A 27,047-nucleotide genomic window follows, 5' to 3' on the forward strand; every position below is an offset into this window, starting at 1 on the left:
TGGCTCTGGTGATGGCAGTGTCAGCAGAGTTCTCAGCGCGGGCAACAGTGCAAAATACGACTCCCCAGTAGCAATGCAACAAGTACAACCTCATTAACAGGAACACCAGTGATATTTCAGAGGAGAAAGTTGACATATCTGTTCATAATTACAGGGGCTACCTCAAGGTTGAGAGGGAACTCCAGCATATTTTCAGCGAGTGAAGCTGCAATCTGGGTCAAGTCAATGAGCTGTGTCACAAAACACACCATCGCAGCAGGCAGCAACCACTCCCCACCCTGTGAGTGCAGCCCTCAGGGCTTGCACACCATTTCCCATTCTGCTGGGGAAAATCATTTACTTTTCCCCACTGCCAACAACCCACTCTTCGGGCTTTCCTCAGTGTCCCCACTCGTCTGGAATTCCTGCCAACTGTGTGTTGTTCAGGCTGCCTCTGGCCCCTTTTGTCCCAGTGTGCAGGTGGGAGAGGTCGTCACAATCATTTATACATTCCTCTCCCTCTCCCTCTCCTTTCCTCTCCTCCTCATGAAAAATTTCACTCTGATTACATGTACAGAGCAAAAGCTTAAGGTATCCTAAATACAAGGAGAGAATATTCAGGTCAATATTGGCTTCTTTTTCCCAATACAAGTGCAAAAACGCAATGGGGTGAAATAAACAGCATGTGGATTTTGCAAATCTCATCCCTATTTTTAAGCAGGATTCCTATTAATGAAATGGAATTCACAAACAATTCGGAGTTGAAACAGCTCACTAACTGTGGCTTTTCAAGACAGATCCTTTTTACAAGGGTAAACTCAGCTTGATTTCACATAACTGAAGTTTTTTCCTTTGTTTTCAACTATGATTTTCCAGAATATAAACAAGTACCTACTGATTAGTCAATTTATTAAGCATCAAATGCTACTTCCTTTATTTTCCACTACCTTTCCAACAGCTTCCATCTTACTATGGTGTCTTTTGAGTCCTTCATGTCAACTTTATAGAATCTACAGCATAAGCAAAAAAAAAAAAAAAAAAAAAAAAAAAAAAAAAAAAAAAAAATTCCAGACATCATTACTGCAGTTGTCTGGCAATAACTGTAAAAATATCTCTGTTCATCTTAATAAATAAGTTATTTAAATCAAAATGGAAAAATAAAAGAAAACATTAAAAACAAATCAGGTTTAACACTACCTACTTGGAACAGCAGGACTGCTGGGGGCAATAAGGCACTAAGCCAGTTACACTTCTGGTTTACCAACAAGATTCAATGAATAAAATTAGATGTAACACTGTTTAGCATGTCTACAGCAAGAAACATTTAGACTTACAAATTTCCTTCACATTAGGTATGTTAAGCAAAAATAGAAATAAGAAAATTATAATCCACATTTTTGTATAACAGCTTAATTACAAAATGCATATAACATAAAACACAGAATACATGAAGACTAAAATTTCTGGTTAAAAAACTCTCTTACGTCTATTAAAAATTAAAATACACCCTTAAGAATTTCCAGATGTTAGATGTGAATTAATTGGTGTTTAGGCTTGGTTTTCATTATAATTCTACTTCTTAGTATCTTGAAACTAAAACTTTTGTCAGTTATGATGACCCAATCTTTTAATGACCTGTTGTATTTTAAAGTTACAAACCAGTAAATAATCAGAAACCAGATAGAATAGAATTGTATTCTTCAAATCCAAACCCTAAAGGCACAAAATAATAATAATCAATTTCATTCCTTCTATATAGCACTAAATTACAGTGAAGACTTATAAAATCAATCTTGTGAATTGTTCCCAGAAAATATGAGAATCATTATACCCCAACCAGCAAAAATTGCAATGATATTTTACAATAAATTAAAATTAAAAAAAAAAAAGAAATTAAACAAGTGTGTCCATATATTAATGGAGAAATATTTAAGTCATATGGAACCACATGTCACTTCATTGTTAAGATATTAATCAAGAAAAAATAGTGACTTCTTGAACTTGTATTTCTATTAAGCTTTCTGAAGAAGTTAATTTAAAAATAAAGAGCAGATGTACAATATATTTGCATAACATACATGTACAGACACATATGGCTACCTCAAAATAGAAGTATTTTAAATTGTCATATGTAAAATTAGAAAAAGAGCTGCAAAATTTCTGATCAGCATTGCTAAATATTATTCAGAATAGTCTGCACTCATTAATTTTCTCCTAGTGAGCTCCTGTCAGGTCATTTGATTAATAACAATTTTGGAAGTATCCTGGGTTCTAATTTAGGTACAGCCAAGAATGCTCAAATTAATTTTTGATTACAAGTTTTTCTCTTTTCCCCAAAGGCTAAAAATGTATTAATGCATAACATAGTATGGAACTTGAAATTGCTTTTTGAGACCTATGTTTTATCTGATGACATTTTTTCTCTCTGCATTAATCTAGTCTTCCTGTTAACAGTTTCTAGGTATAGTTTATAATACAAAAGCCCTATGATGGATTGCAACAAAAGATCTTTATTATAGACTTGACAGAGACAGATAACTAATCCAGTATTAATTTAAAATCAGAACCTTAGTACCAGAACTAAAGGTACCTTCTCTGTGGTTTGAACATATCTTATTATAACAAGCTACCTTTGAAAAATTTCTACAATTTTCCTTGAAAATAAATATTCCATACATAAACAGTTACCTCTGTTACATAGTCCTTTGCCAATCCGCGATAAAACCTATTACAAACACTCGTAATTTTTAAACAATCTTACAAAATCTACCAAACGCACATAAAAATCTATGCCAATACACAACGACCTGCTTTTGAACGGACAATATTTTGCGGCAGCAAATGATAAATATTTAAAGGAAAGGTACCTGAAGCGCCTGGCTGCTAAGCCAAGCAGCCTGGTGGGTACTGGGGGGATGAGGGTTTCAGCCTGGCCAGGGCGCTGCAGGGCCGCGTTCCCATCGGCACGGGCCGGACAACTTGCACGGCTCCTCAGTCCCAGGGAGCCCCAGGCTGGGGCTCTGCTATCGCAGCCAGCACCTCCCACGCTGCCCCTTCCACACAGGCTGCCTCTGGCACCGAGGCATTAGAATTCAGCACACAGTGCCCTGCCCTAACAACAGGGCTGTCCTCACAAAGGAAACATAGGCATGCTCCCAAACTGCCCTTTTTCTCCAGACACAAGCGGAGAACCCCCTGAAGGCAAGTGATTAGGAAATAATTGTTCCTTTGGTACCAAGCTACAACGGGTAAATATTAAATTATGATGTGCCAAAAATGAAAGAAATGAGTTGCTGTGCATTGATGAGGAAAGGAAGGAAGGGGAATACAAGAGTCTGGGCATTGTGTTGATATTACTGATGAATCTGAGAAATAAATTGCATATTAATCAAATAATAAATGATGTTGGGAATCTACAGTAGTAATCAGGCTGTGACTAAGAAACATCACACAATGAAGGAGCTACTTAGGAAGTTCCTGTATTTAATTCAGCAGTGCTACACACTATATTAACTAGTACTCCCTTATTAAACTTAGTTACAGATGTCAACAATGACTATTGGCAGCTTTTCATGCCTCAAAACATTAGAGATTTGAAGAAGTGGTGATATCACTGCAAGAGCCACAAAGGAGTCATGTATTTAAGAATGAAATCTTCCCTGCACTTTATGCTATGACACCAAGTGCCTAAACACATTTTATGCTTAGATACCAAACCCACAAATGACAGATTATTTGGTTTGATTTTCTTTTTCACAGTTTTAAAGAAAGAATTAAGATATACCAGCTATCAAGTGGGATATAAAAATGTGTAATAATCATCTTATTACTACTAGCAGAGCTTCTCTGTAGATTAATTTCCCCCTCTTGTGAACAATGAAATTCCTGAGAAGAGGATTTGTTGCAAAAAATGTCAATGCAGAAAAACATTTTTCCCTGTCTACTGCCATTTTTGTTACTTACATGTTTGAAGAGCCATGCTGCAGAAAAAAGGTATTAACATCTACAGAGAAATTGTTTACTTTTGAAATGAAATATTATTAAATATTTCACAGCCCAGAAACACCGATGATGATTTAATAATGATTTCCATTATTATAATATATAAAATATAAAAATAAATACTATTTTAATAATGATTTATACTGTGGCAGGCTAGAAACAGATCATTACATCATTCACCTGGTGTAACAACAAAAGTTGTTACACCAGATGAAGTGAGTTAAAGACTTGCTAAGTAAAGACTGGAGCACTCAGATGTGCCTGTTTTCAGATGTGCCTGTTTTCTACACAGTAGGAAGTGTCATTTGGGACAATAATTTTTCCATTAAAATATCATCATTTGAAATAAGGTATTTCCAGCAATTTCTTGGGTAACCTCTTACAACCAGCTACACACCACACATATGAAAATGTGTCCATTCCCCCTCTTTCCTCTGAGCTTTGTTTCCCTATACTTTCAGATTACATACTTTAATTATTATTTCTCATTGTTTGTAACATCTAGGTATTTAGAGATGTCACACACTTTCCGTGCTATCAATTCTACCAAGTTGTAAATTTCTGTTCTTACTTAGCAGAAAAAAAATAAAATTGAAGGGTCCAGATGAGGACCACGAGGTGGATCACAGAGCTGGAGCACCTCTCCTGTGGAGACAGACTAAGAGTTGGGTTGCTCACTCTTTAGAGAGAGCTCCACGGAGATCCTACAACACCTTCCAGTACCTAAAGGTGGCTACAAGAGAGCTGGAGAGGGAGTTTTTACAGGGCACGTAGTACAAGGGCACGTAGTGATAGAGGAAGGGAGGATGGCTTTAAATGGAAAGAGTTATACTTAAATAGATATTTAATGTTTAGATTAGACATTAGGAAGAAATTCTTCACTGTGAGGGTGGTGAGGCACTGGGACAGGTTGCCCAGAGAAGCTGTGGATGCCCTATCCCTGTAAGTGTTCAAGAGCAAGCTGGATGTGGCTCAAAGAAACATGGCCTAGGAGAAGGTCTGAAACTAGGTTATCTTTAGAGGTCTTCTCCAGTACAAATCATCTTACGTTCTGTGAATACTTTTAATTATGATATCATTTGTTGCTATTGCTTACTCTAAATTTGCAACTGCATAAATTCAATCTTGCAAATTCTTTTTTCACTGAATTAAGTTTCTTGTCTGGATGTCCTTTCCAGGTCTGAGTTCCAGACTCTTGAACTCCTGGTCCTTTAAGTAGCTATTCTGGAATGAAATGAGATTCTTTACAGGATGACATTTAGATCTTGCAACGGGAAGTTTTTTCCTATTAGCCTGATTTATATGACTTCCAGTGGATAAATACATTTTTACACAAAATCAAGGAAACTAGTAATGTGAATATTTATTAAGAAGAAATGTGAGCTATTTTCCTTTCTGTCATAACACCAATGAAATATTATGTAAAAAAATCAGTATACAGTCAGCAAATTTATGTAGCAAGTAGGGATTACATGCATGAAGGTTTTTAAATGTGCTATATTTTAATAAATAAATTTTAATATTCCATTGTTTCTGCAAGCCAAAATTTAAACACCTTAAAATATCTCATAAGGAAAAACTCATTTACCAGACAAAATTAGATTTCTTTCTAATTCTGTAAGAAGCATTTAAAGTCCTCATATTTACATAAGTATTTTCCCCTAAATTAAATGCTCAAGTTAATTATAGCCAGCATATATATTCACTGTCCATGCCTGAGTCTGAGCAATATTCTTGCTATGAAATGAATAAATATTGGTGAGAAAACTAATTTTTTTTGTGAAGATTACAACTAATTAAAGGTAGTCCTCTCAAGGCATCTGTGTCATGGTTGATTGTGAGCTTTAACTAAAGCTGTTCCCATAATTGGGATATCTGTAGAATGCCTTCCCTCTCTGGTTTCCTCTAGCTATTTACATGTAAACTAATACTGTTACCTTTCCATTGCCCATAACATTTGCAAAGACATACATTTTAACAATATGTACAGGAGCTCAACAACGTTTCAAATATCTGATTCCTATGGCCTTTCTCTTAAATTTGACAGTCATTTAAAAATATTGAGATGAAACAAGAATCAGAAAAACAGAAAAAGAATGACTGCATTCACCTCCTTTTCTTGACTCCAAGTTTGGAAACTTGATTTTTTAAAATTTTAAGTTGGTTTTGTACTATGCATCAAACAATCATTATTTAAAGCTAGCTTAAATAACTGAAGGCACAAACATGAAAGAAGAACATTTTGAAATACAGACATCTTTGTACTTTATAATTTGGGCTTGGAAATACAAAATCCATGCAAATGGAAACTACAGTCTGCAAACTGGAGATGGCATCTCAGTTTCAAGCAGAGAGAAATTAGGCCCATTTGGAAGCTTTTCAAGGGAACTTCACTGGGTCAGCAGAGTGTGTTCAATTGTGCACTCACCTTACATCAGAATTTCTTAACAGAGAGACAGTAAAGGTCCACCTTCATGGTTTATGGCATCAACAGGATTACGTCACTATGAGCAAAAAACCTGCAGGTACATATTTACTAAGGAAAAGAAGGTGTTCTCAGTCTGGAGGGAAAACATCCTCAGGCCCATTACATGTGACAATCATAACACCTTCTATCACAGGGGAAACACTGACTTAACACAGATCCCTGTTGGCTCCTCCAAGGGAGTCAAGAGACCACATAGAGGAAAAGAAGGTAAATCTGTTAACTCTTGATACAATACAGCAAAAAGATTAGCCCAGCCAGCCACGAGGAAGGGCAGATCTAGTAAGGGAGTTAATAAAGTTAGCTCTTTCTCTCTTAACAAATATTTAGCAGAAGTAGATAGTGAAAGAATAGGGATGTAAAATGAGATTATCTTTAGCTGTCTCTACAGGGAGCTCTGAAAAGATAGCTTAGAATTGTTAGATTTTGAACTAGTACATATAATTATGAAGTAATAAAGATGCCTCAAAGGTAGATAATGTAAGAACTCAATAATTTTAGTAATTCCTTTTGCAATTAAGACATGCTAACTGTAAAAATTCAGAGAATTTAGGACACAGTATTAGACCAGAACTGTATAAAATACTACTTATCAAATACTGGCGTCATCAAAATACTGGTTTCAAGCATAGGAAAAGATAGGAAATGGACGTGTCTGTGAAGGCACCAACAGTTGCTTCAGCTTCCAACTGCTCTGACGACAGCAGCTGGAAATCATCATAGCCAGCTCAATGCTGGAGTTTCCACAGAATGCCCAGAAACCACAAGTGCCTAAAAAGAGCCAACCATTTCACTCACTTTTTTCGCTTTTTGTAATACAGAAGAAGCAGGAAATCAAAACGGCCTCAATGGGCATCAGGTTAACCCTATCTACCCTCTTTGAAGCACAGGCACCAAAGGTCGGATGATTCTTGCTTCCTGAACAACAGCCTGATGTTTGAAGAACTCCCTCAAGAAATGGAAAGACTGATTAAAGGAGGGACACAAGATTAAGAGGAATGAATTCATGCCTCCCTTACTGCAGTAATTAAAAGCATTAAGCCACAGAACACTTCTGTGTGAAGTCACTTGAAACCAAGTAAGCAAACAAGGAAGTCAAATCTTATGCAGAAACTGGGATATTAGCTGCAAGTGGCAGAACTTAGTTCCTGGAGATTAATCCCAGAAAATAATTATGCACTTAAAACATACACATACACATACATACACACACACACACACACACACACACACACATATAATGTGTGTGTGTGTGTATATACATATATATAGTCATTGGATAAAACCATTATATATACAGCCATTAGATAAAACCAGTTTCAGAATTATTGAATATTAGATGTGTCCTTAGAGTTGAATGTCCTGGTCACTTGAAAGGTACTTTTCCATTTTTCCTCTATTACTTAGCTCTTTCTCCCCGAGAAATGGGAAGACATGGGTTTAAATCACCTATCTTGAGTGCTGTACCCATATTTTCCAGTGCTCTAATACAGCATAACCAACCAAATGTTTTAAGTCAGAGACAGTAATGATCACTCTCAGAAGATATGAAACTGGTCATAGATCTAATCCCAAAGCCCGTCTTTTCAAGCTTCCTTTGGGAATAATAGAGAATTTAGGAGGCTACCCACATACCTAGACAAATTAAGCACTTCTAAGCATGTGTGGGTGACTTAAGTTAAATATCTCAATTAGGCAGAGAGGAGCTTAATAGATTTATAAACACAGCATTAAGTAGTCTTGGAAAATAAACAGATTTTACTGTCTGTGATGTATACATTTTGGGTAGGCCATATCATTCTTAAGTCACAAATCTAATCCTGTGTAATACAAAAGACAATGCTGTACAATCCTATTTATTAACTAAACTAATCAAGCTCCACCTTAAATCTAGTTACAGCCTTGACCCTAACATTAAATGGAATACAATTCACTCCTTTGATGACAAGAGACAATATATTAATTCCATTATAGATTAATAATTAATACTAACTTTAAAAATTCTGTCTCTCCAACTGTACTTTTATACATTATTATCCTTCCTGTTTTACATAACTAAAACATATTATAGCCAAATTTAAATTGATTAAAACCAGGAAACAGTATGCCTCTCTGATGGAAGACAAGTTGTGCAGTCAAGGAAGTTCAGAATACTTTGATTAACAGGTGAACTTTGTTTCAGGTCAGGAGGTGTTCTTTGGATATTGATTCAGGTTATTTTATTAACTTACAGATGAGAAAAATGTCCAGGAGTCTGGAATTAGTACATTGAAATACCAGCCAGGAACCCACACAATTTGAAGACATCCCAGAAAAAGAATGGTCGTGGAATGGAATCTCACATGGGATTCAGCATAAGGATGGGCTGTTATTTGGCACAGAACACCTGAGTCACTTCATGTGTGGGAAGAGGATATAGGCTTGGAGGTGTTCAAAAGACACGTAGATGTGGCACTTGGGGACATGGTTTAGTGATGCCCTTGGCAGGGTAAGGATATTGATTGGACTCCATGATCTTAAAGGTATTTTGAATCAAAATGATTCTATGATTCATGCAAAAATTCATAGAAATATTCATCCAACAAATTCAGATAGTCTTTTTGTAAGTAAAACGAGCAAAATTAATTGATAAAAATAATATTTCTATGTAGTAAAATTCTGACTTCAATGATAGTACTGAATATTTTTATACCACTAAAATTCTTAGCAACAAATTTGAAAAAATAAAAAAAAAGCTGAATTTCTATTTTCCTCAATAAATGTTATAAATAAAAATTGTAAATAAAATCCTTGCCTATATAGCCCAATGACAGATTCAATAAAATAATAACAGACAGTTTGGTTACTCTTGGCTATTCCACAAGATCATCAATCAAAACCTTTCTAAAAAGACCAGAAAATAACCAAGGAGAATCAAAAAATATACTGTCTTTAATTCAATCTGAAATAAATTAATGGTTCTGAATGCAACAAGTAAAAGCTAAAGCAGTCACCAAATGCCATTTACATTACTTGTAGATCAGTGCTACAAGAAACATGGCTATGCACCTAACAGAGTAGATAATGAGTTCCTAATAGTCTGGAGATGCTCTGCATCAGTAAGCAGGAGAGAATACCACATTGGTGAGAAAATTGATGCTGATGTTTATTCACTAAGAGAAAACAGTTTTGTATTTATATATAGATGAAAGGTCCCAAAGACAAGATTTAAAAAAGAAAACCTAACTTGGATTGGCATAATGCAATTTCTGCACATTTCTGAAAAACCACAGCAAATTAATCTGTTTTTATAATCCATAACCTCAGTTTCGTAGTCTTCCCAAGGAGCTAGATTCCCCTGTGATGAAAAATACTGCCAGAGCTAACTGCTGAACCTGGACTAAAAAGGGTAACAAAATTACCAGCATTGATAATTTATATTTAACTCACAGGGCAACTCCTACATGCTGGGAGTTCTATAAGAACTCATGATTATTGCCATGTACCTGTTTAGATGAACCAAGATTGATCTGGCATGGCAACTCCTGTGTGCTTGGAGTTATATTATGAGTGTTCAGATGATCGTTCCAATGTACATGAGCCAGGGGGAGGAAGCAGCAAAGTAATCTGAGTTTTAGAGTAACAAGAAAGGAGGTTTCAAGATTTATATCTTGATCATACACTGAACCTACTTTCCTCTAAAGAACTAATCTGAAAGAAACTAACCCAAAAAAACCCCAAAAAACAACAACAAAGAGATAAAACAAGTAACCAAACAAAACCAAAAACAATAGAAAGAAGATAACTCCTCTGTTTTAGAATTTAAGCTACATCACAAGTCTAAAGGACCCAGTTTATATCAGGTATCACCTCAGGGATAATATTTTGCTAATATAAAAGGAAGAAAAAAGTAACAAACAGTGACCTTGTACTAGACTTTACACTTATACCATTAAATTATCATTGTATAAATATTTGGACAACCTTGTCTGTAAATAAAAGGATTAAAGTAATTGTCCAGCCCTTGCAGTCATACAGTCATTCCTAATGAAGGCTGCAAGTTTACCTAGCCATAATTATTCCCCACTACTGATATCACTCAAAAATATTACTGCTTATTGAAGAAAGAGTAGCATCTTGTCACCTAATTAAGAAAAATAACCAAATGATTATGCAACACTCTGAGCAAAACTGTTGCGGATGACGAGATTCTTGTTCCTTGTAGACCTAGTCAACATAACAACAGTAACAGTTAAACTAAACAAAAAGCTCTAGACTTTTCTCACTACAAAAGTAGATAATTTCACTGTGAAGGTGCTTTGCTGAGAATGTTTCATTTAAATAGTTTTCAATCAGCACTGTGGTGTTTTTTTTAGAAATTTCTAATAGCCAATATTGAATGAGCAGAAAAAAAGTTCCCACATTTCTCAGAAGTCTGCTTGAGTCTGATATTTTTTGTCTTCAAGGGGCCTCAGTTTCTTCACTGCTACTGCCAATTTTCTTGAAGGTCACCTGTTTTTCCAAAAGTAACTGCGGATGAGAATACCAATTCTAAAAAAAATCTCCTTCAGCCTCTGGTCAGGATCACTGAAATAGTACAGAACTATAGTACTATAGTACTGTGCCCATACCTGTGCCCAGGTATGGGCACATCTGGGCATCAGGCAACTACAAAGGGCATGAAGCCTGCTGAAATGGCTCCACAGGGTGAGTTCCCCAGCGTGAGAGCACCCTTATCCAGAGACTTCACCTTCACTCCAGGAAGCCTAACACTTCCTTCAAGACAAAGTCACTCCACTCTGCATTTCTGTGCAAAAAACCCCTGCAGAGATCACTCAGCAAGATCTGTCTCTGTGTTGAACACATCCAGATGCTCAGGAGACCAAAGACTGCAAGAACCCACCATGAGCAAACCATGAGTGCTCCTGTGAGAGCTTTAAAAGACTCAAAGAATCATAGACCTTAGTAAAAGAGAGGGAAAGTTTTAGGTCATCTACAGTCCATTCTTCCACTACAAGGGAGGATCAATTATGCTCAAGTTATTAGCGGCAAGTGCTCAGCTAGCTCATCCTTAGAAACATCCATGGATGTCTTAAGAAGTCTGGCAAGCTTTCCCAAAGAAAATCGTTGCAACATTTCACAAAAACGACAGGCCATCTGCATACTTGAGAATGAGTATATTTCATTATACCTTTGAATAAATATTATTGCCACAAATAAAAAATACTGGGAAAACACAGGAGAAAAGATGGAGGTATGGTGGGGGGGCTGGGGGAAGAATTATCACAACAAAAATAGCTAATCTAAGAAAACAATCTAACCCCCAGAAAAATGTGCCTTGGTTTTGTGTCTGACTCAAAGCTTCAATCACACAATCTCTGGCAAATTTAGCTTAAGCTGTCAGTGGTGTCTGCTGATGTACCGAGCTGACAATAAATGTCTACTACCTGTGAGGCAAATTCCAATTGTTACAAATATTGTTCAGACAGAAATTAAATTATTAACTAGTAATGCTACTGGACTATTCACTTAAATTTTCCTATTGAAAAGAGGAAGTTCGCATTATATTCAGTATTCAACAAGTATTAAATTATCATCTTTGGCTTGGTGCATACTATGTGTTAAAGAAAGCCCGATACTTCTTTTAGTATTAAAAGACACTCTTTAGAGATGCTATACAAATTAAACATGAAGCTACTTGCTCCTCTATACTACAGATTTCCTCATTTGTTAATGGAACTATGTATAAAATAATTAAAAAGTGACAATACAAAAATATAAAGGAAAGGGACGGACTTTATCCTAGAGCTGTGAAGAGCAGGCTGAATTTCAAACAAAGAACTTAGTGGGTGGGGGAGGGAAACAGAGAGTACTTCTGATATTCTCATTATTTAAACTACAAGCTTCCTGGAGCTTGTTCACTGAAATGAGGATGGTTAATCTTAAGTATTCTGTAAATTCCACAGATCAGCTGAAAAGTCTTCTGAGGCATGGATTAAAGAACTTTCACAAAGCATTCCTAATTTATGCATGGGCTAACTGCTTCAAAACACCATGCTCTAAGTTTATATAGGTAGAGACCACACTACAAATCCTTCTAGGATCATTCTAAAGTGTTCAGGGTGTTAAAATTGGATAAAATTAATCCAAAGAAGGCCAAATTATTTGAGCTCCTAGTAGAGCACACAGAACAAAAAGAGCAACGTTGAAAATTGTGAAGGTTGTGTTTGTGCACTTATTATTTTTTACTGCAGTATCATGTTAAGATGCTATTTAGTGCTAGATGGGGAATTACACAACTCCTGCCCTGAAAATCTCATTTAGTTTTAGAGGTCAAATCCCAAATAACTGTGGAATCCTGACCTACTGGCACTGGACTCACTTAATACTGGAGATCAGAAAGAGGAAATGTTTATTATGCATTTGGTTGTTTTTTGGGTTTTTTCCCTAATTAAGGTAAAATGCCATTTCCTTTTTTTTGAACAAAAAAAAATTATTTTCCTGTTATAATGACAGGGAATACATTTCAAACAAAAACGTTGTGTCAAGTATATTATTCTAATGTTACTATTCTGGCTGATCTGTTCAGCTATTTGTTCCATTTTACTATTCTGGGCTTTCAACAGAAGAGCTGGAAAAAGTACACATTTGCATATTTCTACATAACCAGTGTTTCTACATTAACAGCATATACTATACAGCTCATACTTCCAGTGCATAGCACTGAAGACATATAATTTTGTACTTCTCCTTGCCATTTTTTTCTTTTCTTTCATTTTATATACAATTACATTTTAAAATGTGTTTTAAATGCTGAATTTTATCAAATTATTAATGCCTATATTTCAATATTTATGGATGCATGAATAATTTAGAATATATTATTTATACTTTCAGCATTAGAACAGGAATTGAAAATTCAATGCACCATTTTACATTATTTTTTTGCCCTAAATAAAAACATTAATATACCAGGCATATTGGAAACTCTGTGGAAGGAAGCCTGGGAACAAAAAATATACAAACAGTGATAATAGGATTATGTAATAGAGAGGTTGAAGTCAAATCTAAGTAACAAAGTAGCATTTCAATGACTAGCAGACAAGTTGGATTGAACTAACAACAGGAATAAAAGGTTTTGCGACATATTGCTACCTGCCAACCATGATAATGACACCAATTATAACAGAAGCAGCACTTGCTAGCAGACATCAGAGATGTAGCAACTGTAGAGCATTCAATTGCATTAAAAATTATGTAGCTGGAAAGAAACCAAAACAAATATGACATTTTTTCGGTCTTTCAGAGCAGAGGTTGTTTCATGGTTAGCATGACAAAACAAGCAACCATTGGCATGTGACCTCACCAGTGCTGAATATAGGCAGACAACCACTGCCCTGGTCCTGCTGGCCACACTATTTCTGATACAGGTCAGAGCAGCCATGTGGGTACAGCTGGCTCATGTTCGGCCCCTGCTGAGCAGCACCCCTAGGTCCTCTTCCACTGGGCAGCTGTCCAGCCACTCTGCCCCAGCCTGAAGTGCTGTGACCCAAGGAAGGAGTGAGCACTTCACTTTGTGGAACCTCGTACAATTGGCATCAGCCTCCACATCCAGCTTGCTCAGATTCTGCTGTAGAGCCTTCCTGCCCTCCAGCAGATCAACACTCGTGCCCAGTTGGTGTCATCTGCAAACTGACTTGAGAGAGCCTTGTCCAGATCTTCAACTCGTTCACAAGGGTGATCTGGCTCATGCAGCCTACTCACCTTTTTAAAAAAGGCTGTAAACAAAATTCCTCACTGTAGTTTTTTTTTCAGCAAAGTAAGCACTGAGACAAGAAAGCAAAGGTTGTGGAAAAATAACTGATTAAAATAGAGGAATCAGAAGGTCCCTTCAGGCTCAGCTCTCACAGTGGAGGGAAGTCACTTACACAGGCGGCTGTACTGGGAACTGTCCTGTTTAACACATTCATAAGTAACATGGCAAGGAGAAAGGGGTGGCAGTTCTTCAGTGAGGTGAGAAAATCTATTGATAGTACATACTACAAGGTAGTAAAAAGGAGTGCCTTAAAGACCAGCAAAAATGCTTATCAGTCTGAGGGACCATGCAATAAAGCAGCTGGTGAAATTCAATTTAGATTAATGTAAAATGATACACATATGGAAAACTAATCCTGCCTTCATATATAAAACAAGAAGCTCTGAGTAGTAACACTAAGGAACAGAAGAGATGATTCCATGAAAGCATCAGTTTGGTGATTGGCCATACTAATAAAGCAAATTAGAAAATTTAAGAAGCATTACGCAAATTAAGGAATATTAAGAAAGAGTATCAAACAGGAAAAAAATATTCTAAATAATTTGATAAAATTACACTTATTCCACACTTTAAATATTGCATGAAGCTTCTGCCTGCTCCTCCCAATAGAGAATGTAAAACATTCCAAGAGGGCAAGAAGGATCTATGGTATGAACTGTCTTCATACCTGGAAAGCTCAAATGCATGCAATGCTTCTGTGTACAAAAAAATGTGTGTTTTGGAGCTACTATAACAGAGACCTTCAAAATATTTAGTGGAAACATCTTACATAAAGATTAGGTATTCATGTTTTCTTCCAAAAAAACAAACAAATGGATAGCACAAAAAGGTAAGAAGAGACAGGTTCAAAGCAAACATGGCTGGACTTCAAGCAATGAGCAGCAACACCATGGACTTCATGCAGAGGACACTAAATGCAAGTTCACGTGACAAGTCAAGGGAAGAACAGACAAGCACCTATGAGAATACCTAGGCAGGTTCCTAAACAGACTAATTCCCAACAGTTTAAAAAGCCTTCAAGATGAAAATACTCAGAAGCTGAAAGAATATTAGCAAGAATCATATGGCTAATCCTATTCTTACTCTTCTCCAAGCATCTGCTGGTGGTGACTGCTGGAGTACGAATATTGAGCAAGATAGACTGGTGCAGAATTCATTTTCTGGTTAGATATTTGGAGGCAATTTTCCTGCAAACTAACACACAATCACGTTACAAAGGCTGAAGTAAGGGAATACAATCATAGCTAATAATTTGCAGTAGCTTAAGCATTTAAAAGACAGGTACTCAAATTGCATTCCACTGTCCTTGAACTCATGCTCAGGTGGAAGCGCCTTCTCTAAAAGTTCAAACCCTTCTTGCAATTTAGTCATTGAACCTATGAAAGCTAGGTATGATTACTCCTACACTAAATAGTTTATGTATAATCCTTTACTTGAACTAATCTTTTCTCTTACCTAAATCTTACCTAAATTTTAGGTATTTTCCTGTGTTTCTCAGCCAGCAACACACAGCCAGACTTAGGCAAGAAAGTTCAATATGGCCCACCCTGTCATATGATTCTTCTTTAACCAAGCCCCTGTTGGTATCTACTGCAGGGCAATAAAACTTAAATTGAAAACTATTCCAGAATCACGAAACTCTGTATGATTAAACACTCCTTCCAGTTTCCAACCTAAACATATTCATGCCCACTCTTATGGATACTTGTTCTTTTGGCAAAACCATCATTTATCTTAAGTAATTCTTCTTCCTTCAGTGTTTACCCTCTGATGTACTGATGGGGGGTGTGTCACAACTCCTTCAAATTTGTGTACATCAAATAAATCAAAATCCTACTCCTTAGCTGCATGTATTATATTCATATAATAAAAAATATATAATAATGTATAATGATAATATATTGTAATAAATAATAAGATATTATAATATATAATTTCTGAATACAAAATTTTACATTATACCTTTCCAGTGTTTTGTAAAATGGCACTATTTTATTTCCAGCTGTTTCAGAAATACTTCATCTGATACAGACTAATAGCAAATTTGCCTTTTACAGAATTCAGATTCTGTTTTGCTTGACAATTATTGTCTCGGTGACTCAGGGCTTCTCAGGTTTTCTCATGCACTCTTCTATGGATAAAGAAAAAATGCTTTTTTTTGACATTTGCATTTTCTGTTACATTTCACCCTAATCAATTCAGTCTCCAATCTTTCACCATTTAATGAGGCTTTTCAATTTCTCATCTACAGGTGAGAACACCAACAGCTTCCCACTTTCTGTCTACTCATTAAGACTGGTATCTCAAAGAGGCTTACAACAGGAGACAAAAAAAGATACAGAAAAACAGAGGCACAAATTTTAGCATTAGCATTGCTGGTATCTGTTCAGGTAGGTATTTGACAAGAAGTTACAAGAAGAGTTTTGATGGATGATAATGAAGTAATTTTACAGATTAATGAATATCTGTCGCTGTCGAGGTCTGAGTCCCACAAATATCATTAACAGCAACATGAAAAGCAGCACAGTTGTGTATGACTGTGCATGCAAATTGCACTTGGAAAGTTTTCTTTACACATGTAGTGCCCACACTGTAATATACTGTGCACTAAAACCCTTTAAAAGGTTTTGTTTTTTTCTTTGCTTGTGTTTCTTTTCCATTAAAGATATACTCATTAGGAATCAAAGATAGGGCTGCTTTCAGAATGTTTACATAAATTTTTTATATAACTGAAAAATTGAATATTTTATTCGCTATGTACAGAACTGTCAAAAATAACAAATGTGCCTTAAGTATCTCACTGAATTAATTGTACCAGTTTTTAACTGCTCTTGTTAAAGTGTATCCAAGGGTCATATACGAAATAAAAAAGCCTGCACTAAAGGACATAGCACAAGAAAATAGCTGGCTGGTTCTAGAGGTCAAACTCAAAGGCTCCAGTAGGTACCTTAATTGTTTAGATATTGTATGTACAGCTTTAGGTATAGAAAAACAGTATTTATAACAGTCAGTATACTGAGAAGAGGAAATACCTTCAACTATCAAAATGAAATGTACAAGAAAAATGTGTTTCTGAAATTGCACCTCTTTTATCTTTTTAGATACCCAAGCTACACTAGAAGTAAGCGCCTCAAATTATGTTAAACATTTTCAACATTTAGTTTTTTCAGGCACATTTCCTGTATTCAGACAATTGGATTAATTGATGCTATTGCCCATATCTCACATAACATCTAAGCACTGATGCACTGTCAGGAAACAAAGATTCACTAAACAGAAATCCCCATCTACTCAGATCCATCTTTCCATGAGATCCTCCTTTCTAGGAGCTTGCCTGAAACACATGGATAAAGGCATTGTTTCTGAACTTAGGCAAAGAAAAAAGAGCTTAACACCCTACTGTCCCCTTGCATCAGATGTGTTTATTTAATTCCTCCTGATTTATATTCCTGGAAGAGTGAAGTAGACATGTCCAGCCATGATTTCTAAGCAGCCTTTACTGAAAGCTGGACACATAAGCACCATGATGGCTTTATTTCTAGGCCTGGAATTGGCACAGGGTTCAAAGATTATGGAAGTTTTTAACAGAAACTCTTAGACACTACTGGCAGCTAATTAGATTTTTCAGTTGTTCAGATCACTCTCTTGACTTTGGAAATCTGACTCCCACACAAAATCAAAGCTGGGAAGGTATTTCTGAGTAGAGTAGCTCTGTAGAATAAATGCCTTCCCTGTTCTTACTCTTACCCAGCTCCGTAGACAGAGTATGAGATTTTTTTTCCTCCATTTTGGCTTGGCTCTGCACAGCTCTTAAGCAGCACTTCACATATCTGTTTTTCTGGAAATTCACCCTTTGGTTCCATTAATTTTATTAAGTTGGATATTTTACATTTATTTTTCTAACATTAGTGATTTTTCCCCCCTAACATTAATGTTACTCTGCATTAACAACAGGAAAATTAATGTATTGTGTGTATTTTGTAGTCCAGAAATAATTTCTAGTATAAAACATAAATCTACCACCTCAAAAATTATCTGTCCTTTATCATGACAGTTAATTTTATGTGTAATGCAGTGATGACAGGAAATTTCAATAATAATTTCTTTAGCACCATACTTTCTTAAATCGTTTTTTACATACGATGAACATAAAGATTAATACACTTACTCTAATCTCCCCTGCCCTAGTGGATTATCCCACAGCAAGGCATATCTCAACAAAATCGTGTGCTTCCAAGACTTCTGACAATTTCTTTGCTTACTTCTACCTTAAGTCAGGGTTATACATATACTGTATGTAGAATTTTATATAAAGAGATTTCTACCACCTCTCTTTCTCCTCACAAACATATTTACTATCACAGGCAAAAGCAACTTTTCACCATTAATAAATTTTTAAAGCCTATGAAAACAAAACTATGTAGGATAATAAAAGCTGTGCAACAGTGTATAACTATAGGGCATTCTCCAGCTGTACAACACAGAATATATATATTCATAGAAATACAAGAATACAGACACACACACACAAAAGAAAAACCAACTGAAAGACAGATTGCTTGTCACAATACAGGGATATGCTTGTTAATTGAAGCCATTAATACATACAAGATAGGTTTGACAATCTTGTGGTCAGTTTTCTGCCACTTACACTTTTCCAGAATTCTAGAGCTTTGTCTATACTTGAATTATAAAAAAAACAAACAAACCAAACAAGACCACACACCCAAAACAAGCAAAACTAAACTAATATTCACTTTATTTCCCAAAGTTCAATTCTGTTAGTGTTTAGGTTCTTTTACAGGTGAGTGCAAACACACTTTGCTTGGTAGGAAGTAAAACCAGCTTGAATCATCCACTTTTATCACTCCATCTATTAACAGCATTTCTCAGCAGTAGTACTAGATTTGAAACAAAAACCAAACAAACCACCAACCAAGTGTAGATCAAGGCACAGAGAAAATATTTTTGATTTGGGACTTGTGCAGGCATACCCTGTGAAAATAAATCTGTCTTAATCCTCTTGCCTGAAAAAATCTGAAAGTTCTTTCCAAGCACTTTAAAAATGCAGTCTCTTTAATAACTTTAAACTGCATTAGCAGTGAAAGCAGCGCCGTGCAATGAACATTTCTACCAATCTATCTTCAGTATTCTCTGTATATTTACAAGATTCATGAAAAAGGAATAGAAGTTTGCATCTGATAAGCTGTTTCTACAGATAAAGTTAATTTTTGTCAAGGAAGCTACGCCTTCCACAAACATGCTGAGAGCTTTCTGCAGAGCAACTTTCCAAATAATTCTGGCTAAGAAACACCACCTGACTCTGAGGAGGAAAGACAATGGATATTATGGAGATGATCTCTCCTAGAAGCAAGATCCAAGAGACAGTTTGCCAAAGAACTTTGCTGTTCTTAAGGCCTAAATTTATTTTAAGGCTACAGAAGCAGCATTTGGTCATATGTTTGAACATTCTGAGAAGACAGAATGATCTCACAATAATAAAGATAGCACAAGAAGTGTTATCTTTATTACAATAAAATACCTTCAATTAGAATAATTTATCTTTGTTTCAGACAAGCCCAGAGTTTTTAATCAAACCATTCCAACAATCCTGGGCAACATATGTATTCGGAAAGAGTTTTGCAGAAATTCTGGACTCGATCATAATTAGTAATAGAATTATTATGGTATTATATAATATCAAGACCAGAATACATAGTGAACTACAATGACAAATATTTTTTCCAACACAAACGATGTACCGATCTCTTGATTTTTCATGGCAGTCTTCAACCTGACTCCAGTGGAAGAAGTACTTTTGAGAACAGGTACTCACTATTAATGGTACATGTACCTTACGGTACCTTCTGGAGTACAGTCCTGAGTTGTACTTAACCCAGCACAGAGCTGAAGTTTTAGATTGTGGTTGCCATTGCCAGTGGCCGACTTAACACCAAAAAAATCCAACCAACACTACAACAAAATAGGTCAGGAAACTGTATCTTAAAATGTGGATTCTGAACACTGATACAGAATGATCACCTACCTTAATAAGCTGACTATATAGAGATGCACCAACAGAAAAAAGCTTCACAATTATAAAAGACCATTTCATCCTTTCCTTGGGTGATGTTATGAAGATAAAAGTGATTACAAGCCAAGTCTAAGAACTGAGTTGCAGTTATATAACTTAAAGATAAATAAAAATTAGAATTGGTGAAGCAAAAAAACTCTACCATTTTAAGCCTTCCTGAAATGAATAGATTTAGAAAAGCAGCATTTCCTTTCCTCTTAAAGTTGTTCCATGAATAGAAGGCAACAGCATCAGTCACACTCCACTTACTCTCTTCTGTTGCTGATACTCATGCTTGTTTAAAATTTTTCTAATAGAGTACTATTTACCAGCATAACCTGACGGGTAGGTCAATGGACTGCTTTAAAACCTGTAAAGGTGCCAATTCTGCCAAACAAATTTTTTAAAACAGGCACAGACACTAGAACTGTAGTCATAAATATCCACAGAATTCTTAGTGTGATTACTGTTATCATGCTAAGCAGCCAGAGTAAAACAAAGTAAAATAGTTACACTGTATTTTTTAAGTCAAGGAAATATACAAGGGTTTTGTTAAAAAAAAAAATTTTAATGTCACAGCTAAATTAGCACATCTAAACCAGCTTTTAAAATTGCTACTTTAAAGAAAAATCAGTTGAAATACTAAGCTTGCCATAGAATATACTACACAAATAATGAAAAAGAGAAGGCGGTGTTTTTTTTAAGTTATTATGCAATGCACTTACTCAATATTGCAATACAGTCCCTAAACTGGTTTAGATTAAGGTTATCAGCTCAATTCTATTAACATAATGTCATGATGAAAATCATGAAAGAAAAATCTATAATGTACATATTTTTAAGACCCACTCTATGAAATAAGATACATTTACCATGTCAGCCACAAATATGAAAGATGCATTCCAGAGAATAAATGCTGAAGTTTGCTTTTGGCAACTTTATAGAAAATTAATTACTTTTCTTCCTGCTCTCCTTTTAGCAAAGGAGAGCCGAACACTTCAGGTAGCCAACACAGGTACTATTTAAATATACAGAAAATTTATATGACGTGAGATTCCAAATATCATATAAAAATAAAATCTCATGCCCTATTACAATGTCTGAAAATAAGCCTCTCAACGAGAAATGAGAGCTCACAGATTCCTAACCTGTGAAAATCCCAATCTTACAAAGTATCTAAAAAAGAATATTTTTGGAGTTCTACCCTATCAAAATAATTTGCAGTAATAGGACCAAAAGTCAAATGGATGTAAACATATTAAAGACAGAAGAAATCTTTAAAAATCATCAATCCTGTAATTAATAGTCTATGTTTTGTACAGACAAAACATGAATGACAAGGCAATGGGTTTTGTTTTGGTGTTAAAAAAATAGGAGTGGGAAGATTGTACTCAGGGGTCCTGGGGTCCTAGGTAGCATGAGTTCTCACTCTGATTTTTACCTTCCACCAGAAGGATGACTAGTCTGCAATTTTACTGTATTTTATCCAAATTTATCCCAAGCCTCCATAGTTAGGTATATTGGGGGTTGTTTTTGCTTTGTTTCATGCACTTTTTGCAGGAGGGGGGTGGGGTGGAGTGGAGATTGTTTGGGGTTTTGGCTTTGTTGGTTATTTGGGTTTTTTTCCCATTTAGTTTTGTTTGTCTGTTGTTTGGGGGTTTTTTCTCCTCCAAAAAGAGGTTTTTAACATCACTATTGTAGTGAAGAACCCTTCTTTCCACTATTTTAAGATCTTTTGCAGAAAACAGTCGCATGCTCTCAAAATATCCAGCTCAGGATCCCCCTTTTTATCCCCACTAAAATACTGCATGGGGGCAGGAAGGTTGGGAGTTCAGAAGGTGCTGAAGGATCATCTGTGCTTTATACCTCAGTGAATCTGTACATTTCAGTGCATAACACAGAACTTTATTAAAGCCCTAGAAGCAAGATCAAACAAAACCATGCTGCCATTTCCACCAGTGGTCCCAGCCACATTGTAGGTATTTATTACAGGGAACAATATCATCTTCTTCCTAGTATGCACAGCTCTCACCTGCTCATCTCTTCTTCCAAACTTTGAGCACAGTAAATTGAAAATCAGAACTGAAAGAAAAGCCAAACCAACTCCCAAATATAACACCTTTGTAGAGAAAGGCAAAATCCATGTATTTCAAATCATTATGCTTCTGTAAGGAATTTCAATCAACTAAAAATCCAGCCATTCATCTAGAATTAAATAACTCATTCAGGCTGAATCAATATGAGTTTTATATCTACTACTCTGTGAGTATAAAAATCAGAAACACAACTATTGCCTTTGGACTAGGCAGGAGTTCAGCTTTTTCACAGTGGATTACCTCTCCTTACAAACCTACAATTCTGTCAGTAGAGGGGCACTATAAAAATTCTTAATTTCTGTATTAATGCCTATTTAGAAAAAATTTTGAAACCCCCCAGGATTGTAGACAAATATAACTATTCACATTTTGTGTGCTGAAGTATGTATATCCTACTCTTCCTCTCTCTGCCTTCCAATTCTACCACTGCATATAAATGCAACTGAAGTGCTTTGTGCAACACAAAACAATAGTTTCCTTGTACATGTAATTTTGCCCACTTTAGGTCTTCAACTAATTTGCTGATTTTCAAAAGAAGTCAAACAACACTGATTTAAAAATTAATTTAATTTTCAGAATCCTCCATTATTATATTTAATGGAGATTAAAGTGAAACCACTTTTACTGGAACATAAATTATTCTTTCAAGCAGCTGTTAAGTTTAGCTTCCTTATGGCCCCAAATGATGCCAAACGAATATATAAGTATTTCACTTGATATTATTAAAAGGGAGAGAATGTATTTACAATCTGTTTAAACAACAGTTTGGGATGATGTTTTTTCATTTCCTTTTCATTTTTCAGAGTTATGTAACCCATTATTAGAATGAGAATTTTCAGAAACACCTTTGGTGGGGACAGAAAATAGAAAGGAAAGAAGGGTATTATTTGTTGGTTTGTTTTGGGGGGGATCATTTCCTTTTATTTTACTACAACAAGCTTAATCTTAATCTGTCTTGAGAACAATAAATGTGATATAAGATAAAATTATTTAATTTCCCTTTGTCCATATCCTTATAACCCATTGGTTTAGGTTTGATAATAATAAATTCAATTAATATCTCTAACTCTAGCCTGTTTTGCCTATGACAATATTTGGTGAGTGATCTCTTCCAGCTCTTAAGTCATGAATCCTTCATTGTATTTTCTCTCCTGTGTGCAGCTGCAGAGAGGAGTGCAAGAGGCTTTGGTAGGTGCCTGGCACCCAGACAGGGTCAAGGAACTATATCCATATTTCTGTCTTCATCTTTCTCTCATGTATTCTCTTTTTTTTTTTTTTTTTTTATTTAGAACTAAGACCAAAAAGTAGAGAGGAAAACGGTATCATTTTTTTGAAGACACCCGTTGCTTTCCCATGGGTAACATTTTCTGTGTATATACACAAAGATATTACCTTTCTAAACCACTCAATTTTTTTTCCATGTTCTCTACCTGTTTAAACTAGGCTCAAAACCTTAAGATAAACAAATATTTGGCACAATTGACTAAAGTTGCATTTACCAAAGTTAATTATATGCTTATTTTTATTGTACTGAATGATTCCTTATGATCCCTCTTTTGATTATTGAGACAAAAAGATGAGTAATTCCTAAATACTTTTAATTACTGGGATGGGGAGAATAAGTCTTTACATAACCTAACAGAATTCTGCATAATTTATAGCATTTCAAATGTATTTTAGCAACTGCTACTGCTATTACATATCATACAGAAATCAGAATTACATGCTATATATAGAGGAACATGTGCCAAGACATACAAACTGTGCTTCTGAAGATTTCAATCAAGCCACTGACAGTACTTGTCTGAAACTAAAGTAGGCATAACTATAATTAGTTGTAAATGTGAAAAATATTTTTTCAGTCCTTCACTTCAAAACCATATGTACTAATACATTAATTACAGTAAAACAAGTAAATTTAGACCAGTGTTCAAGTGTGTGTGTAACTACACACAGGGTCACTCAATGAAGTAATTATAATTTCATTGGCTGCATGGCTTTATGTCAGCTTCTGAAAATACAGAATCCTAAAATGCATGCAACCTGAGGCCACCCACCAGTCCAGAAAATGATATATTGCAACATAATTTTTTGTGTTCCCTCCTTCCTCCTGCCTTCTCCCTCCTCCCGCCCATTTTCTAAGGGAAGAAAAGATACAGAACAGAAAAGTGAGGACAATCTTCCATGATAATCAGCATTAAAAACAAGCATAAGAAGCTCACATGCTATAACTTTTCAGAGATATGAAAAGCTATGAAAATGTATCATTATCTCATGATATATTCAATGTGACACTAGCTACAGCAAAAACAAGTTAGCCGCTAACATGAAGAGATTTGATTACTCATTACAGTTCATTCACTGCAGAGAATCATGAAAATGGATCAGCACAGAGGTAAATGATCCTTACCCCAGTGACAACTTCTCCATGTTATTGCTGAGGAAAAGAGTGCAGTAGAACTTAGGTACTTTTGTTGCATAAACTTCCACCTGTTCTATAAAAGGAAAAGAGTTACTAATCCAGATGTTATTTTATCTGTTGACCACAGACTCTTCACTGTTGGCCTGCAAGCACCCAGGTAAACTCCGTCTTTTTAACCAGAATCTTCTTTTGCTGCACTGTCTCCACATTATGATACCTGCTGATACAACAAAGTTGCTCTTTGTATGTGTACAGTGGCAAGAATCCTCAGCTGCAGAAATTCCAAATACAGGGATAGGAGGTATGTCACCACATGCATTGTGACAGCCCCTCAGAGTACTGCAGCTACAGGAGGTTAAGTTGCTTGGATCACTTCATCATTCTGAACTCATTCACAGCAATTAGCAAGAATCCTTATTCATTTTACCTCATGTTTGATAAACACAAGGATCTAAAATTCACAGGAAGGCACAGAATCACAGAGACATTTATTTGGAGGGACCACCAGGGATCATCTAGGCAAAGGTCCCATTCAAGTGGAGATTATTACCAGCATTAAGCAGGACAGCCTTGGTTTTGATCCATCATGGTCTAGAAACCTGAAAGTATGAAGATTACAATCTCTCTGAGCAAACTGTTCCAGTGCTGCTCCATTTCTCCTAGATTTTTTCTAGAAGGTCATAGAAAGACCACATGTTTGAAGGTTCAAAAGCTCAGTTCCACAGAAAGCAAGTCAGAAGAACTTTGGCCAATAAATCATAAAATCAATGCAGGTGAAAAAGACCTCTGAAGATCATCTAGACCAAGTTATGTTGCTCCAGGCTTTACCTGGAGTATCTCACAAATGTTTTGAGTATCTCACAAATAGGAAATCCACAGTGTCCTGGCAACCTTTTCCAGTGTTTAACTAGACACACAAAGAGAAAATTTTTTTTCTCAAGTTTAAATGGATTTTCCTGTGTTTCAGTTTGTGCCCATTGCCTCTTGTCATGTCACTGGGCACCACCTGAGAAGAGCCTGGCTCCATCTTCTTTACTGTTTTCTGTCAGACATTTATACACACTGATGAGGTTCCTCTGAGCCTTTTCTCCTCTAGGCTAAAGCTCAGCTCCTCGAGACAATCCCTGTGTTACAGATGCTCCAATCCCTTAAATCCTTTTGTGGCCTTTCACTCCAATACATTTCTGTCTCTTCCAAACACTTGAATGCGACTGTTACACTCCTTTCTATATCCAAATATTAAAATAAATAAAACCATTAAAAAAGGCATCTAGGCAATGACAGAAGGAAAAAAATCCACCAAAATTTGTCACCCTCACAGAGTCCAAACTTCCAGAAACTTTTATTGATGTTAGAATTAAATTAACATCGTCATTTATTCAATATTCAGAGACTTTTAATGGCATCACAGTGCTAACCTAGAGCTCATTGGGTAATGACTGTTCATAGTGCATGCACCAAGCAAGTGTGCATAGTGCATGCTTTATAATTCAGAAACAGAAACAGAAAACCTTCAGTAATTTTTTTACATTCATGAAAAGCAGTTAGAATTAATTTCCCTAGAGAAGCAAGGAAAGAAATCTATGTTTAGTATTTTCAAGTAAACTTCAGCTATGCATTAGGGGAAAAAAACCTGAGATCACAAAACATACAAAATGCATGCACTTTTCTATTCTGTAAGCACATCTCTGTGTACAAACTAAACAATTTCACATATTTGCTACCATTACAGCTCTGCAGCTCTGAATAACACCAACCATTGTGGTATCTTCTGCTGGCTTAGAATTTATTATGCTAAGAATATAAATGCAAGCAGACAGAAAAAATTCACTCTGCTTCAGGGATATAGATACTATTCAAGCTCATAAATGAAGAAACATAGCAATAAAAATTAATGATCCAATCTTGCAAGATTATGTAATCTTCAAATGCAACTCAAGATAAAACAATTCGTCACAAGTTTATTTTCTAAATATTATCCCATGCACACAAAACCCTCAAAAATCCTAATTCCCCGCCTTGCCTGCAAGATTGCAGGCTAGGAAACAAGATTCAACATTGTTCTTGCCAATAATTTTCAACTCTACATAGTATGTCGATGGTTAGATCCAGACACTGAGAGAAAAGCAGGATCACCAGAATGCTTTCAGCTTTACAAGGAGCACCACCATTTCCTGAATTGAAGTAATTCAAGA

General features: G+C 35.7%; 1 protein-coding gene across 7 annotated transcripts in view; it reads right to left on the reverse strand.

Annotated features, from left to right (window-relative positions):
- Positions 1–27,047, reverse strand: part of WASF1 (WASP family member 1) — an 86,591-nt gene that overhangs the window by 35,165 nt on the left and 24,379 nt on the right. The window contains exon 1 of one of the 7 annotated variants that reach the window (XM_072926776.1): positions 2,847–2,972. The exons of the other annotated variants lie outside the window; for them this stretch is intronic. The gene's annotated coding sequence lies outside the window, so the exon portion shown is untranslated. Of the gene's footprint in view, positions 1–2,846; positions 2,973–27,047 lie in introns of those variants that run through there. 7 annotated transcript variants of the gene reach the window in all.

This window comes from Taeniopygia guttata, chromosome 3 (genome assembly GCF_048771995.1).
Source record: "Taeniopygia guttata chromosome 3, bTaeGut7.mat, whole genome shotgun sequence".
Lineage (NCBI taxonomy): Eukaryota > Metazoa > Chordata > Aves > Passeriformes > Estrildidae > Taeniopygia > Taeniopygia guttata.